This window comes from Oryctolagus cuniculus, chromosome 10 (genome assembly GCF_964237555.1).
Source record: "Oryctolagus cuniculus chromosome 10, mOryCun1.1, whole genome shotgun sequence".
Classification (NCBI taxonomy): domain Eukaryota; kingdom Metazoa; phylum Chordata; class Mammalia; order Lagomorpha; family Leporidae; genus Oryctolagus; species Oryctolagus cuniculus.
The window spans coordinates 103,659,582-103,675,453 of NC_091441.1; the positions used below are offsets into that span (position 1 = coordinate 103,659,582).

At 59.1% G+C, this 15,872-nt stretch overlaps 1 long non-coding RNA gene across 1 annotated transcript; it reads left to right on the top strand.

Moving 5' to 3' along the window:
• Nucleotides 1–7,280: 7,280 nt before the first annotated feature.
• LOC138843973 (uncharacterized) lies at nt 7,281–10,921 on the top strand. The gene is made up of 2 exons (XR_011379235.1): nt 7,281–10,457; nt 10,644–10,921. It is a non-coding gene; the product is annotated as an uncharacterized lncRNA (long non-coding RNA).
• Nucleotides 10,922–15,872: the final 4,951 nt, after the last annotated feature.

Here is a 15,872-nt window from a genome sequence, read left to right on the forward strand (position 1 = left end):
CTCTCTCCTCCTTTATAGTCCTCCTCCGCCAATCCCAACTCGGCTGCCCACACGCCGAGTACGCTGCTCTCCAATCAGGAGCAAGTCCTACAGTTAATTGGTTGAACTGGAGGCAGCTGTGCGGAAGCTGTTTACTCCTCTCCCAGCGCCATATTGTGGGAGAGCAGATGCATAGAATAAGTCTTAATTCCAGTAACTCAGTCTAGTCCGGTTTGCTCCCCACACCTCCCCTGTTGGAGGCCTCAAACCTGATTTGGGGCTCTCTCTCCCCTTCTTTGTCCTCTGTTCCTATCCAGTCCAGGTGGCCTCTGTCCCTCCCCTGACCTGGGAGCCCTGGGGCTCAGAGCCCTGGGCGTCAGCATCTAGGAGCAGATGCCAGGACCTGGCTCAGGGCTCAGGTTTAGAGACAACTCTTTCCCGGGACTGAAGGAAGCTCTTTAGGCCAGGTGCATGGAGTGGAGTCCATGTGAGGACAGCATTATCACAGAGACATGTTCATGAGTCAGGCAGCTCCCAGAACTGGAGCAGGTGCCGAGGACCCCACTCCATGACAGGTGTGAGAGCTTTGCTGGACAACAGGAAGTGAGGTGGAGAGATCAGCACCAGGGCTCCAGTTCAGTCCCCACACCTGCCAGTCGGTCAACTCTTAACTGGTTAATTGCTCACAGCCTCATTAATGAACTGGATACCGACACTAGTGCCACCAGCGACAGCACAGTGCCTGGATGAAGCTGTGTAGGTTGGGTCTTGGGCCCAGTGCAGGTCCTGACCAAGTCCGTGATTCCAGTGAATTTCTTTAGCACCTGGTAAGGCTTCCCGAGATGCTGTTCTTCATTTTAGAGATAGAAGAGGTGGCTGGGTGAGCTTTTAATTGAATTATCAGCGTCCAAGTGCAAAACTGTGTTGGAGGATCATGGTTCGCGACTCCTTGTTGACCCTGGCCGATGACCTGTGACAAAAGGAACTTCCTTAGGCCAATTACATTGCGTGGTGTTTGAGAAGAGCATAAAACACAAATGATACAAGAATCGGGCAGCTCCCAGAACTGGAGCCGGTTCTGAGGTCTCTAGTAAATGACAGGTGCACAGCATTACTGGAAACCGGGACGTACGGTCCAGAAATCAGCACCATGCTCCAGTTCAGTCCCCACACCTGCCGGTCGGTCACAGCTCAACTAGTTAATTGCTCGCAGCCGAATTATATAAACTTGATAGCGGGCCTTTTGCAGCCGACCACAGCACAGCGCCTGGATGAAGCCATCCTGGCATGAAACCTGGAGCCTGTACCTTGGTTAGGGTGGGGGGATTTCAGGGGTGTGAGGTTGTCCGTGGCTAGGAGCAAACCAGGGACTGTGGGTGTCCTCTTGGGGTAGGAGCAACAAGACCTTTGATTAGGCCCCAAGTTTGGTTCTGCCTTGGCAAAGCCCAGCCCCCTCCATACCCAAACATGGACGTGGGGGGGCCTCAGGAGAACGAGTGCCTGCTGGGTTCAAGGTGTAGTGCCAGCCCGAGGGAAGCCCCAGAGTGCGCTCTGGGCTGAGCTGGTGGCCCGGGTGCTTAGGACTCCTCCACCCAGGGCTGGCAGGAGGGGCCAGGGCACAGCCAGCAGACAGAGGGAGGGAGAAGGGGCTTTCTGGGGCCCGGGTGGGCTCTGGCTCTGGCCTTGGGCGTGCGGTCCTGACTTAGCAGGCTGCAGCTCCTCCAGGCAGGGAGCCCACACAGCACGGCCCTCCTGAACTGTGCTGCCGGGTGCTCATCTCCTCAGGGGGGCCTTGGCCAGCGCGTGTGTACAGGAAACTGCTCAGCACAGGGCACACCTGGGCCCGAGGCATCCATGACCAGGAGGTCGGGGAGCCCAGCACCCTGGGTCTCAGTGCCATAAAGGGCTTTAGGGAGCCCACAAGCTGCCACTTTCACGTGGGTTTCTCTGCTTTGTTGGATGTGGCGCCCATTTCCTGGAAGGCCCCCACCATCGTGTTCACGGCCCTCAGGAAGCGCCGGGACCCTGAGCCGGCCCTGTCCAGTATCGGATCCTGCAGTCTCACACAATGCCGTCCACCTGCAGTGACACAGCCTTGTCCATCAGTGAGGAGGCGCTGGCAGCACCTCCACCGCTCTGGCGGGTTGGGGTTGGCCCTCCAGCCCTGAGGCAGACCTGTGTCTGTGGCGTGGGGGTGTGGCCCAGACCCCCCAGGCCCTGGCCCATGAGGAGGGCAAGGCAGACAGACCCGGTGCTGCACAGCGCCCTCCAGGAGCAGAGGAGCAGTGGTTGTGGGTGGGGCACCTCCCGCTGCTCACCACAGAGCCCCCAGGGCAGCTCTGTGCACCCCTGTCACTGCTCAAAATGCTCACTAGAAAGGCAGAGCTCAGCCCAGGCAGGCAGCAATGAACTTGGCCCACGTTGCCCTAGGACTCAACAGCCAATGGCCAGTGACAGCTCTGCAGTTGGCAGAACAAGTCAGAGTCAGGGACACAACCCACAGCAGGTGCACCTCCAGGGACACCATCACCTGCCATCAGGGTCACCATCCTGTGACAGCCTGCGGGGACAGATGCTCAGCAGCTGACCTACCACAGGGTGACCGCAGAAGCTAGGACTCGCCTGCCCTCGGCAGTGACCTCTTCCCAAGAGGCACAGCCAATCCACGAGGGGTGAGCACCCACCAGGAGGGTGGAGCAGGGGAAGAACAGGGCTAACAGCAGTCACAGCCCTGGGCACTGACCAGGCAACCAGGGAGGGATCTGCTGCCACCTCTGCCCCTGGTCCTTTGCACCCAGCGAGTTAGAACTTCAGAGTGGCCGTGTGTAAGGGAGGACACTGCACGGCGTCTGTGGTTGGGGGAGATTGGAGCCCTGGGGCTGTCCCTGTCAGGAGGGTGGCAGATGCTCACTGGCCATCAGGGGCAGGGTGGGGCCTTCCAGTGGTAAAGGGACTCGGGCGAGGGACGTGGGGCCCTGGGTCAGGGTTCTGTCCTCACATCTGGCACCAGGTCTCCAGGCCATGTCCAGCCCTGATGCCAGGCCCAAGGGCAGGGGCAGGGCAAATGCAGGGCCCAAGGCTCAGGGAGGCAGGGCACCAGGCCCCAGGTTGCCCTGGGAACTGGCTGTGTTCCCCCTGCTGGGGCCCTGGAGAGGTGCTGTTGGGCAGTGCTGAGTGCAGGCCCAGGAGGGAGCAGTTACTGCTGGGAAGCTGACCCTTGTGTGTTGCTCCCCCATTCGCGGAGGAAGGACACCAAACCCTGCGCTGTTCTTTTGTCTGCTCGGCCCTTCCCGGGTTAGCTGCCGTTCCCTCATTCGTGGAGGAACGATGCTGTCCCGGGTTAACTGCCGGCCCCTCCACCTCCACCGAGGAGCGGCACACTGCCAGCCGGCTCTCTCGGGGGCTGCTCAGATGTTCCTCAGGTGTCCTGCAGATGTTCCTGGTGCATGGTGTCTCTCTCCTCCTTTATAGTCCTCTTCCACCAATCCCAACTCTGCTACCCACACGCCGAGCACGCTGCTCTCCTCCAATCAGGAGCAGCATCAGCTCCTGCAGCTTATCAGTCAAACTGATGAGGCAGCTGCGTAGTTATTTGCTCCTCCCCAGCGCCATATTGTGGGAGAGCAGATGCATAGAATTAGTCCTAGTTGCAGTAATTTAGTCTAGTCTCTGTTGCTCCCCACACTTGTCAGCCCAGCCTGAAAATCCCATGGGAAGGGGAGGAGGCAGAGCGTCCCTGGGAGGGGGGTCGGCAGCTCTGATCCCCCTGAGAGCTCAGGATTCCCGTCACAGCCCCTCTGTGATCAGGGTCGGGCTCCCCAGGGGCTGCACCTGTGCCCAGGACAGGAGCTCCTGCCTGGTGGTGGCTCCTGAACACATCCCAGGAGCCAGGGCCACAGGGCGGTGGGCTGGGCCTCTGCTGACCTCTGGTGGCCACCCCAAGGCAGTGCCTGCTGGTCCCTCCCTGCTCTCTGCCCATAGATCTCCTGGACTGGGGAGTCTCAGGGGGGCGGAACCTGGGGCTCTCTGGTCTGAGGACGCAGTGTCTGGGCTGTCAGAGCGGCGGCCTTGGGACCAGGTGGAGAACTGCACGTGTACGGAAGGGGGTCAGGCACTGGGGTTGTGACTCTTCCTCGGCCAAACCTGAACCTCACACCTGTCACAGTGCCTGCCCCTGAGACCCCCGTGGGCCTGTGGCCTGGGTCACAGAGGGGCCTGCCAACCTGGGGAGGGAACAGCACACTGGGCGGTGGGGAGCCGGGTCCTGCTGAGCCCGTTCCGACTCTGTCCCTGTTTCGGCCCCCACTGCTCCTGGCACTGCCCAGCTCCAGGGTCACCTCTGGAGCAGGCTGTGTCCTCTGGGGGTGGGCAGGCCAGGATAACCGGGGGTCCCACACGGGGGGACAGGTGGAGCCCAGTGGGAGGGGCAGCGGCAGCACAGGCTCCACCAAGCACGGGGTGGATCCCTTCACCTGCTCTGCAATCGTCCATTCCAGGCCTGGCCCACGACTGCAGGCTGCAGAGAGGAGAAGCCGCAGGGCAACTCCTGACCCAGCACCCTGGAGTCTCCTTCCACCCACTTCCTTCTGCGCACTCGTGTGTCCAGTCAGGAGCCCTGGACGGCCGTGGTCAGTAACACAGCTCTGGGCCAGGTGCCGGCGTCCGGTCCTGCTTCTCCTCTCCCTGCCTCCCCTCCCAGTGGCTGGGATGAAACTGTGCTGTGTGGGTCTGGGGGCCCAGTTCAGGAGCCTGGTCCAAGTCCATGGCTTCCTGGGAATTTTATTAAACACCTGGTAAGGCTTCCTGTGACATCATTTTTCTGCCTAGAGAAGAAAAGAGGTGGCCTGGTGACGTCTTACTGGAGTTATGAAGGTCTGAGCACAGAGCCATGTTTTAGGATCTCAGTTATGGGACTCGTCGTTGGCCTTGGGCCCCTGCTGCTGGGACGGTTGGTCCTGGTGCCACTGTGACCGGATCAGGGGACATGGGGTGTGGGTGCAGGGTGGAGATCCAGGGCATCAGCACACACTGGGCCCGCCCCCCTCCTGTCCTGCGCATGGGTAAGACTGTGCACCCGGGCCATCTTTGACGGTGTATGGATCCTCAATGAGAGAGCCAGGGCACGCATTGGGATCTGCATCTGAGTGGCAGCACCGTAAAATCAGGCGGACCTGGGAGAGAACAGGGCCGCAGAAGATGGAGGGCTCAGGGCTCTCGTGCAGCCTGTGGGTCTCCGTTCTCCCCACTCAGGGTCTGAACCCCAGGTTCAGTGGCGTTCCTACCACGGAGCTCGCACCAGTGGGCCCGGGACTGACGGCTGCAGCCTGAGACACAGAAGGACCCTGGCGGCTCCTGGGTCCTGTGGACTCCGTTTGCGCCTGCTCCCAGCTCTCCTGGTTTCCCACCTCGCAGACGGCTGCTCTTGGGACTTGGCAGCCTCCACCACAGGAGAGCCCCTTCCCCTAACACACCCCTTCCCTGCACCCCTCTCAGTGCTGTGGGTCTGACTCCCTGGAGAACCAATTCTGGAGCAGATTCTGAATCCTCTGGGACCTTCTGGGCACACTGGTGAGGAGAGGGTGGGGCTGGGATTTCTGAGGTTCTGGAAGCTCCCAGGTGGGTGGGGGACAAGGACCTCAGTCAGGCGTCCTCAGAGCCTCTGTGGATCCCTGCTCTGGACCGTGAGAACCAAGAGGGCCCACTTGTCTGGGTGGACGGAGACCTGGGAGCTGCCCCTTGCACAGGCGTCCACTGAGCAGCTGCACACTAATGGGGTGTGGTAGCGGGCGGCTCTTCCCACACTCGCCCCAGGATTAGAACCAGCTGGGGGCTGGAAGGAGAAGTCCGGGCATGTCCCCGGGGAGATTCAGGTGTTAAGCACTAGGAATATTTTATATTGAGTCACCTGAGTCCCAGGACAGGTTGCGTCTGGGTCTTGCGGTCGTGTGGGTATTTCATGAGTTGTGAGCATGGGCATTGCTAGGAGTAGGCGTGTGCTGAGGGTGTCCTCTTGGGGCAGGGGCAGCAGGACCACTGATTAGGCCCCAGTTAGGTTCTGCCTCGTCAATTTCCAGTCCCCTCTGACACCCACACGTGGACGGGAGGTCTCAGGAGAACGGGTGCCTTCTGGGTCTGCAAGGTGCAGGGCCACCCTGAGGGCAGGACCAGGAGTGAGCTCTGGGCTGAGCTGGTGGCCCGGGTGCTTGTGCCTCCTGTGCCTAGGGCTGGCAGGAGGGGCCAGGGCCACGGGCAGTGGAGAGAGGGGGGTGGACAGGTCTTCTGTGTGTCCTGTGTGCTGTGGCCGTGGGCGTGCGGCCCCGCCCTGGCAGGCTGCAGCTCCTCCAGGGTGGGAGCACACAGCACCGCCCTGGCTGACTCCTGCCCCCTACCCCAGGGTGCTCATCTCCAGAGGGGCGGCCTCGGCCTCTGCCAGCACCCGCACGTGTGTGCAGGAAACTGCTCAGCGCAGGGCACGCCTGGGCCCGAGGCGTCCGTGACCAGGAGGTGGGGAGCCCAGCACCCTGGGGCTCAGTGCTCTGAGGGCTCCGGGGACTCCCACTAGAGGAACCAGGTGATGTCAGCTCCCAGAATCTGTCGCCTGGATGGCGTGTGGGTGCTGCTCTTGGAGACCCGTGTGGAGTGTGCCTTGTCCTCACTGCCCCAGGCACTGGACCCCATGGCTTCTCCGTCCCCCGGGGAGCAGCTGCTGCCTGGGAAGAACTTGTAGCCCTGTGTGCGTGCTCACGGATGTCCCTGCCTGGTTTGTAATTTATGACAGATGTCATGTCGAGAAATGTGCATGGAAAATTGTCAGGACTCAGTGACCATAATGGGCACTTGTGGTCACACAAGGGGAGTAGAGTGCTGGAGCCTGGAGAGGCAGCTTGGAGCTGCGCCTGGGCCTGGGTGGGTCCCAGCTCCAGTGCCTGCTACTACCTTGGTTTCCCACCCCCTGGGTCTCTGTCTCTAGGCTCTGTCAAGCTTGCATGAGCAATAGGAGCCCCTGCCTTTGAGGGTGGCCCCCCACCCCAGGAAGCACCCAGAATAGTTCCCAACTGTCCTGAGCTCCTGAGGGGTGCTGGGTCCTTAGGGGCCATGGGCAGCCTGGGTGGGGTTCTGGGAGCTGTCAGCCTCTGTGGGTCCAGGGATTTGGGGGAGCTGGCTCCTTCCTGTGACCCCCACTGGCCTTTCCTTTGTCCTTGCCCCTTCTCCTTGCCTCTCTGTCCCTCCCCTGTTGGAAGTCCTGAGCCTGATTTGGGGCTCTCTCTCCCCTTCTTTGTCCTCAGGGAGACTCAGGAGCAGCCAGGCCGGGAGCACCTGCACCTCCCGGAGTTCTCTCTTGTTCTCCTACACAGGGAAGCCCCAGTGCCTACTGTGGCCATCTTCCCTTTACTGACCTCTTGGCTCCACCCCAGCCCAGGACTCCTGCCTCCCTGGGTGTCCCATATTGATCCTGTATGGACCTGACCACTCCCCCACGCTGGGAAATGGTGGTGGTCATCATGCCTCCCAGGGCTGGGGCCAGAGTGAGTGAGGTTATGGCTGCGAAGCTCCCAGCAGTGGACGAGCCCATAGGCGAGTCCTCAGGGCAGACAGAGGCTGTGCTGGGGTTGTTATATCTTAATGTTAGCCGTCACAAAGCACACCGGACACTGGAGTAAGGGAAAGGGTTTATTGGGAACACCCTACAGACCGGAGTGAAGGGGTGGCGAAGGAAAAAAGAGAGAAAGAGTGTCTAAGAGAGAGAAACAGAGAGGAGAGGAGCTAGCAAAGAGAGAAGATAGAGCAGAGAAGAGGAGAGAGGAGAGCGGAGAGCAGAGTCAAGAGACCAGAGGAGGAGGCTAGAGAGCAACTGAGAGAGAGCAGGAGAGAAGGGGCAAGAGAACACGTGTTCAGGACCAGGCCCTTTTAAAACTTTGCCTGAGGGCGGGCAGAGAAGCAGGAGCAGCCAATCCCATTAGGATGGGGGTGGAGCCTGGCTCAGGTAGCTGGGCCATGCGGCCAACTGCGCCAGTTTCCTAACAGGGGTCTCCCCCGATATCCGGGACACCAGATCTTGCAGGAGCCCCCCACCCCCTGCATGTTGCAGTGGATTCGTTTCTGGGAGGGAGAGCGCAGTGGGGGCAAGAGGGCGTGGAGTCACCACACAGACCCCGGGAGTCGGGTGAGAGCAGGCCTGAGAGAGGCAGCCTGCAGACTCGTTTATTTCAGTTGCTACAACAGCTTATATAGCCAAGCCAGCCAATCCGGTCAAGGGGCGGTCTATGCCCTAACCAATCACAGCCTGTGCCAGGCAGTTTCTGAAGCCATCCAATCACAGCCTGTTGCCCGCGGCCATCTTGGCCTGGCCTTCTCAGTCCCCCACACCTGCAGGCTCTGTAGGAGAGGTTTCCCCACAAGGTTGCACACTGTGTCCTGTGGGCTGGGCCAGGTCAGTTCTGTTTGCTGTGGGTTTTGTGTACAGAGTTTGTGGTGCTGACATTTCTGTCTCCTCTGTCTCCCTCTCTGCCCTCTCCATCTATTTGCCTTGGAATAAATATATAAATCCTTTTAAAGAAACAGAGAAGTGAGCAGCTGGGACGTGAACAGACACTGGTACGGGACGCAGGCCCCGTGAGCCGTGGCTTTACAGCTCCGTCACAGCACCGCTGACTTGAGTGACAGAACATTTGATGTAGTGTCGCGATGCCAGTGACGCTGCACCATGGTTTGAGGCGATCATTCAGGGGTTGAAGAGAAATTAGTGGATACACTGAGTCTGCAAAAGGCAAAATTATGAAAGATGCTAAGACTAGAAATGAAAAGGTTTCAAAATATCCTACAGGGTTTAATTTCTCAAAAAACTAATATCACTCTCTTCAACCTAAGAAAGGATTGTGCAGTCTTTGTCTCACTCAAGTGGAAAGGTTCCTGTGCAAACCAGCAGAGGGCAGCACCTGCTGCGGTTTCCTGCTCTGACATCAGAGGGCGCCATTGTGACGTCATGCCCGCTGCCAGCACAAAGCCTTGGCTTGGCCTGGATTCTGTCATTGGCCCAGGAAGCGCTGTCCCGGTGACCCGGGGCTGGGAACAGCTGCCTGTTTTTCCCTTGTTTGGTTTATGTTCCTCCTGCTGCTGTTTTAGTCAAATTTGTTTTTTCTTTTTCCATTTTGATTATTTTGTTTTCTTATTTATTTTGTTTATTTTTTTCCTCCAACATTTATAGTCTCTTGTCGCTTTCTTATTGATTTTCCTAGGATATTTCATTTATTTGGATTTCTTGTCACTTTTTCATTGGCTTTCCTCATGTTGGTGGTTGTTCTTTATATTTTCTCCCATTGTTGGGTTTCTATTTTTTCACAATGTGTTTTTTTTTCTCTTTTTTATTCCTTTTTTTAAAAATAAGACCGTGAGACCATCTGCATTACTTGTTATATAGTTCAGGTTCTTGGGATTTTTTTTCTGTATGCTTTATTATTCATTCATTTGTGTTTTCTCTTTTAGCTGGTTCAACAGGGTTAGTCTCAGCTGTGAGTCTAATTGAGTTCATTTAGTTCATGTTTTCTGTGGTGATGTGAGCTGACTTTGTCTATTTTGTGTTTTGAGTTCTGTTCCTTTGATTTCTGTTTGTTTCATGTTCGTTTGTTCTCAAGTAGTCAGAGCCATGAGAGCTGATCTGTGTCAGCTGCTGGCTCGGGGTCTCCCAGACGTCAGCCCTGCTGACCCTTCCTGGGGGAGCCCTGGAGAGGGAGAGGAATCTGGAGGAAGAATCGGATCCTGCTGCTGCTGTTTGGTCAAATTTGTTTTTTCTTTTTCCATTTTTGATTGCTTTGTACTTTTTCTATTATATTTTGTTTCCTGCCACCATTCGTATGCATTTTGTGTTTTCTCATTTTAACATTTTATTCCACTAGAACAGTCTCCGTTGTTGGTGTGGTGTAGTGGATACAGTTCATGTTTTCTGTTGGTGATGGGAGCAGAGTGAGTTTGTTCATTTTTGTGTTGTGATTTCTGTTCATTTGATTTCTGTTGTTGCATTTTCATTTGTGCACCACTCGTCTCCCTTCCTGGGAGCCCCGGGAGAGGGAGAAGAATCCCGAGGCCAGAATCGCAGCCTGGATGGGGACTTCCCGGGGGGGGACTGACTGCGGTCCCCCAAGCCCTCAGTGTCCCCAGTGGCTCCCGCGTCCCTCAGCAGAGCGGGGCAGGAGGTGTCCATGGCGGCTCCTGGATGAGCTGAGAAGGCTGTCAGGTGGGACAGGTGCTGTCTGCACGGGGGTGGGAGAAAGGGTTGTTACTGCGAGGTTCTGCCTGCGGGGATTCTCTGTTGGGGTCTCCCATGTCTGCAGGGGAGGGGTGGTGGCAGTGCGGGCCCCTCTCTCCCCTGCACAGGTAACTACTGCCCAGTCCGGGTGGCTCTACAAGGTTTAGGATCCAAAGAAGCCCAGAAACCTGATCTGCACCAGCAAGAAGACTTCCTGTTGAAGGACCTCTTGGTGGTAAGGGACTCACCCACAGAGACAGGGACAAGGGACCAGGCCATGTCATGACAAGGCCCACGTTCCCCGCATGTAAGCTTGTCCCTGGCCAAGCCCTCTGACCTCTCAACTCCAGGAGGGTCCTGGGGCCACCAACAGGTCTACACGGCAGATGCTGCAGCTCAGCTGTGTCTCTGGTGCCCCCAGGTCACCACGATCTTCCACGGGAAGATGGACTCCGAGACGCCCAGCTTCAGAATCCTCACCCTTCCAGAAGAGGAGTCGAAGGTCCCTCATCCTCGCTGCCCCAAGGACTGGATCCCTTGGCTCCTCCGTCCCCGGGGAGCAGCTGCTGCCTGGGAAGAACTTCGTTGTCTCTGTTGGTGCCCATGGATTGCCCTGCACTACTGCCTCTGTGCCTAGAGTTAACAGATTTATGAGTTAACAGAAACCCATGAGATCAATAAATTGTGAATGGAAAAACATGAAGGACTTAGTGTTGGTTTCGGGCACCTGTGCTCACACACGGGGGAGCAGAGCGCTGGGAGCCTGGAGGAGGCAGCTTGAGCTACACCGGGTCCAGGGCCTGGGCTGAGTCCTGGCTCTACTGCCCGCTGCTGCCCACCTTGGTTTCCCTGCCCCTTGGCCTCTGATTCCATCTCTGCCAAGGGGGTGTGAGCAATAGGAGCCTCTGGTTGCAGGGTGGCTGCCGCGGGAAGCACCCAGAATAGTTCCCACCTCCCCTGGCTGCTGGGTAGTGCTGGGTCCTTAGGTGCCATCGGCAGCCTGGGCGGGGTTCTGGGAGCTGTCAGCCGTCTGTCGGTCCAGGGATTTGGGGTAGCTGGCTCCTTCCTGTGACCCCCCACTGGCCTTTCCTTTGTCCTTGCCCCTTCTCCCTGCCTCTCTGTCCCTCCCCTGTTGGAGGCCCCGAGCCTGATTTGGGGCTCTCTCTCACCTTCTCTGTCCTCAGGGAGACCCAGGAGCAGCCAGGCCGGGAGCACCTGCACCTCCCAGAGTTCCCTCTTGTTCTCCTGACACAGGGAAGCCCAGTGCCTACTGTGCCCGTCTTCCCTTTGCTGACCTCTTGGCTCCACCCCAGGTCAGCAGTCCTGCCTCTCCTGGGTGTCCCACATCCCACACTGACCTTACCCACGGCCCTCTCCCTGAGATGGTGGTGGTCACCCTGCCGCCCAGGGCTGGGGCCAGAGTGAGTGAGGTTATGGCTGCGAAGCTCCCAGCAGTGGATGAGACATCTGAGGAGTCCTCAGGACAGAGGCCGTGCTGGGATCTCCCCAGACATCCGGGACACCAGGAGCAGGCAGGAGTCCCCCTGCCGTCTTAGGAGAAGTTTGCACACACCAGGTTGCAAACTGCCAGCCCACGGGCCGGACCTGCTCCCTTGAGTTTGCTGTGGTTTGTGCTGTGTGCAAAGTTGTGGTGCTGAGGTTGAGATCTTCAGATACCACAGAGCTGTCGGGGCTTCTCTGGGCACAGGAGAAGTTGTGGCAGCACCAGGCCCCAGGGTCTGTGGCCGCAGTGCCTGCATGTGCTCAGACACGCCCCCGCCCTCTGCAGGTGCCCCCAGAACCCCTGGCTGGGAGAGGCTGGGGTTGGTTTGGCCAAGAACCTTTCCACGTGCAGTGTCTGAGACTCGGCCAGGTGATTCCCACTGACAGAGCCGCGCTGCTGGGGACTCAGAGCCCCAGAGGCCACAGGCGTGAGGGGCACAGGTGATCCTGGACCTAGGCTGCCTTGGTGCTGGGTGCCTGCCCCTCCCCCACTGGCTCCCTGTGGAGCTGGGCCTCTGCCTCAGGCTCAGCTTGCATTCACTGCCTCAACCCCACCCCTGCAGACCTGGGCTGTGGGCATTGTCCCCTCCTTCACAAACAGGGAAACTGAGGCCAAGAGGAAGAGCCAGGCCCCTCCCCAGTGAGCGGTTCCTCCCAGGCCCAGGTGGCTGCTGATTCCTGCCCACCCAGGGAGCAGCTGGGGCAGAGCCGGGGCGTCAGCACCCGGGAGCAGCTGCCAGCCCTGGGCCCAGGGGCTCAGTGTGAGGAGACAGCTCCACCTGTGACAGAGGAACGTCCTTAGGCCAGTACATGGAGTGGAGTGTATCTGAGAAGAGCATCATGATACAGAAGTGATTCACGCATCAGGAGCAGGTTCTGAGGACTTCTTTCCTGTGAAATTTTTTAGCACCTGAGAAGGCTTCCCATGGTGTCCTTGTTCTTCCTCCTGGAGGTAGAAAGAGGTGGCTAGTGATGTTTAATTGAATTCTCAACGTGCAAACACAAAGCTGTGTTTTAGGATCTAGGTTCTGTGACTCCTTGTTGACGCTGGCCACTGTCCTGGGACGGTTGTTTCGGGCATCACCAATGACTGGATCTGGGGAGGCAGGGGGAGCCGGGCCCAGGGTGGAGCCTCAGACCTCGGCAGGTGCTGAGCCCCCCTCTCCTGCCCCCGGGATGGGAAAGACTGAGCACCCGGGGTGTCTGTGAGTTTCTGTGGAGCCCAGATGAGTGCCTCCAGCACTGTAGGGACCCACCCTCGCTGTGGGCAGCACCACCCAGCCCGTCCAGAACTTGGAGAGAACAGGGCCCCAGGGCAGGGGCGAGCTCGGGGCTCTCATGGAGCCTGTGTGTCTCAGTGCTCCCCCTCAGGCTCAGAGCCCCCGGTGCTGTGGCTTTTCCACTCTGGAACTCACATCAGTGACCTGAGATGCCCAACTGCAGCCTTAAGCCAAGAACCCTGGCGACTCCTTGTGCAGGGTCCTGCGGACTTGATCTGTGCCCGCTCCCAGCTCTCCTGGTTTCCTACTTAGCAGACAGCTGCCTCTGGGACTTGGCAGCCCCCATTACAGGTGAGCCCCTCCCTGTGACAGACCCCTTGCCCTGCACCGCCTCCTGCACCATGTGTTTGGCTACTTGGACACCCTGGCTGGACCAGATTTTGAATCCTCTGGGGAACATTGTTGGGTAGAGAGGTGGGGAGAGACGGGGTTGGGGTTTCTGTGGTTCCAAAGCTCCCAGGTGGGTGGGGGACAAGGACCTCAGTCAGGCGTCCTCAGAGCCTCTGTGGATCCCTGCTGTGGACCGTGAGAACCAAGAGGGCCCACGTGTCTGGGTGGACAGAGACCCGGGAGCTGCCCCTTGCACAGGCGTCCACTGAGCAGCTGCACACTAACGGGGCATGGTAGCGGGCGGCTCCTCCCAAAATTGCCCCAGAATTAGAACCAGCTGGGGGCTGGAAGGAGAAGTCCGGGCATGTCCCCGGGAGATTCAGGTGTTAAGCACTAGGAATATTGTATATTGAGTCACTTGGGTCCCAGGACAGGTTGCGTCTGGGTCTTGCGGTGGTGTGGGTATTTCATGAGTTGTGAGCATGGGCATTGCTAGGAGCAGGCGTGGGCTGAGGGTGTCCACTTGGGGCAGGGCAGCAGGACCACTGATTAGGCCCCAGTTAGGTTGTGCCTCGTCAAATTCCAGTCCCCTCTGACACCCACACGTGGACATGGGGAGGTCTCAGAGAACGGGTGCCTTCTGGGTCTGCAAGGTGCAGGGCCACCCTGAGGGCAGGACCAGGAGTGCGCTCTGGGCTGAGCTGGTGGCCCGGGTGCTTGTGCCTCCTGTGCCCAGGGCTGGCAGGAGGGGCCAGGGCCACGGGCAGTGGAGAGAGGGGGGTGGACAGGTCTTCTGTGTGTCCTGTGTGCTGTGGCCGTGGGCGTGCGGCCCCGCCCTGGCAGGCTGCAGCTCCTGCAGGGTGGGGGCAGACACAGCACCACCCTGGCTGACTCCTGTCCCCCACCCCAGGGTCCTCATCTCCAGAGGGGCGGCCTCGGCCTCTGCCAGCACCCGCACGTGTGTGCAGGAAACTGCTCAGCACAGGGCACGCCTGGGCCCGAGGCGTCCATGACAGGAGGTGGGGAGCCCAGCACCCTGGGGCTCAGTGCTCTGAGGGCTCCGGGGACTCCCACTAGAGAACCAGGTGATGTCAGCTCCCAGAATCTGTCGCCTGGATGGCGTGTGGGTGCTGCTCTTGGAGACCCGTGTGGAGTGTGCCTCGTCCTCACTGCCCCAGGCACAGGACCCCATGGCTTCTCCGTGCCCCGGGGAGCAGCTGCTGCCTGGGAAGAACTTGTAGCCCTGGGTGGGTGCTCACAGATGTCCCTGCACTACCGCCTCTGCTGCCTGCAAAGTGCCTGATTGTAATTTATGACAGATGTGATGTCGAGAAATGTGCATGGAAAATCATCAGGACTCAGTGTCGGTGACAGGCACCTGTGGTCACACACGGGGACCGGAGCACTGGAGCCTGGACAGGCAGCTTGGAGCCGCACCCGGGGCCTGGGCTGAGTCCCGGCTCCAGTGCCCATGGCTGCCACCGACTTGGTGTCCCACCCCCTGAGGCTCTGTCTCTAGGCTCTGTCAAGGGGGTGTGAGCAATAGGAGCCCCTGCCGTGGAGGGTGGCCCCCACCCCGGGAAGCAGCCAGAATAGTTCCCAACTCTCCTGAGCTCCTGAGTGGTGCTGGGTCCTTTGGGTCCATGGGCAGCCCGGGCGGGGTTCTGGGAGCTGTCAGCGTCTGTGGGTCTTGGGCTGTGGGGGAGCTGGCTCCTTCCTGTGACCCCCTCTGGCCTTTCCTTTGTCCTTGCCCCTTCTCCTTGCCTCTCTGTCCCTCCCGTGTTGGAGGCCCCAAGCCTGATTTGGGGCTCTCTCTCCCCTTCTTTGTCCTCAGGGAGAACCAGGAGCAGCCAGGCCAGGAATACCTGCACCTCCCAGAGTTCCCTCTTGTTCTTCTACACAGGGGAGCCCCAGTGCCTACTGTGGCTGTCTTCCCTTGGCTGACCTATCAGCTGTACCCCTGCCCAGGACTCCTGCCTCTCTGCGTGTCCCACATCCCATATTGACCAGACCCACAGCCCCCACACTGGGAAATGGTGGTGGTCATCCTGCCTCCCAGGCTGGGGCCAGAGTGAGGTTATGGCTGCGAAGTTCCCAGCAGTGGACGAGCCCATAGGGGAGTCCTCAGGGCAGACAGAGGCTGTGCTGGGGTCTCCCCCGAGATCCGGGACACCAGGACCTGCAGGAACGCCCCCCCTTCATGTTGCAGTGGATTTGTTTCTGGGAGGAGGAGCACGGTGGGGGCAAGAGGCACGGAGTCACCACACAGACCCCGGGAGTCGGGTGAGAGCAGGCCTGAGGCAGGCAGCCTGCAGACTCGTTTATTTCAGGTGCTACAACAGCTTATATAGCCAAGGCAGCCAATCCGGTCAAGGGGCGGTCTATGCCCTAACCAATCACAGCCTGTTGCCAGGCAGTTTCTGAAGCCATCCAATCACAACCTGTTGCCCATGGCCATCTTGGCCCTGCCTTCTCAGTCCGCCACACCTGCAGGCTCTGTAGGAGAGGTTTCCCCACCAGGTTGCAAACTGTGTCCT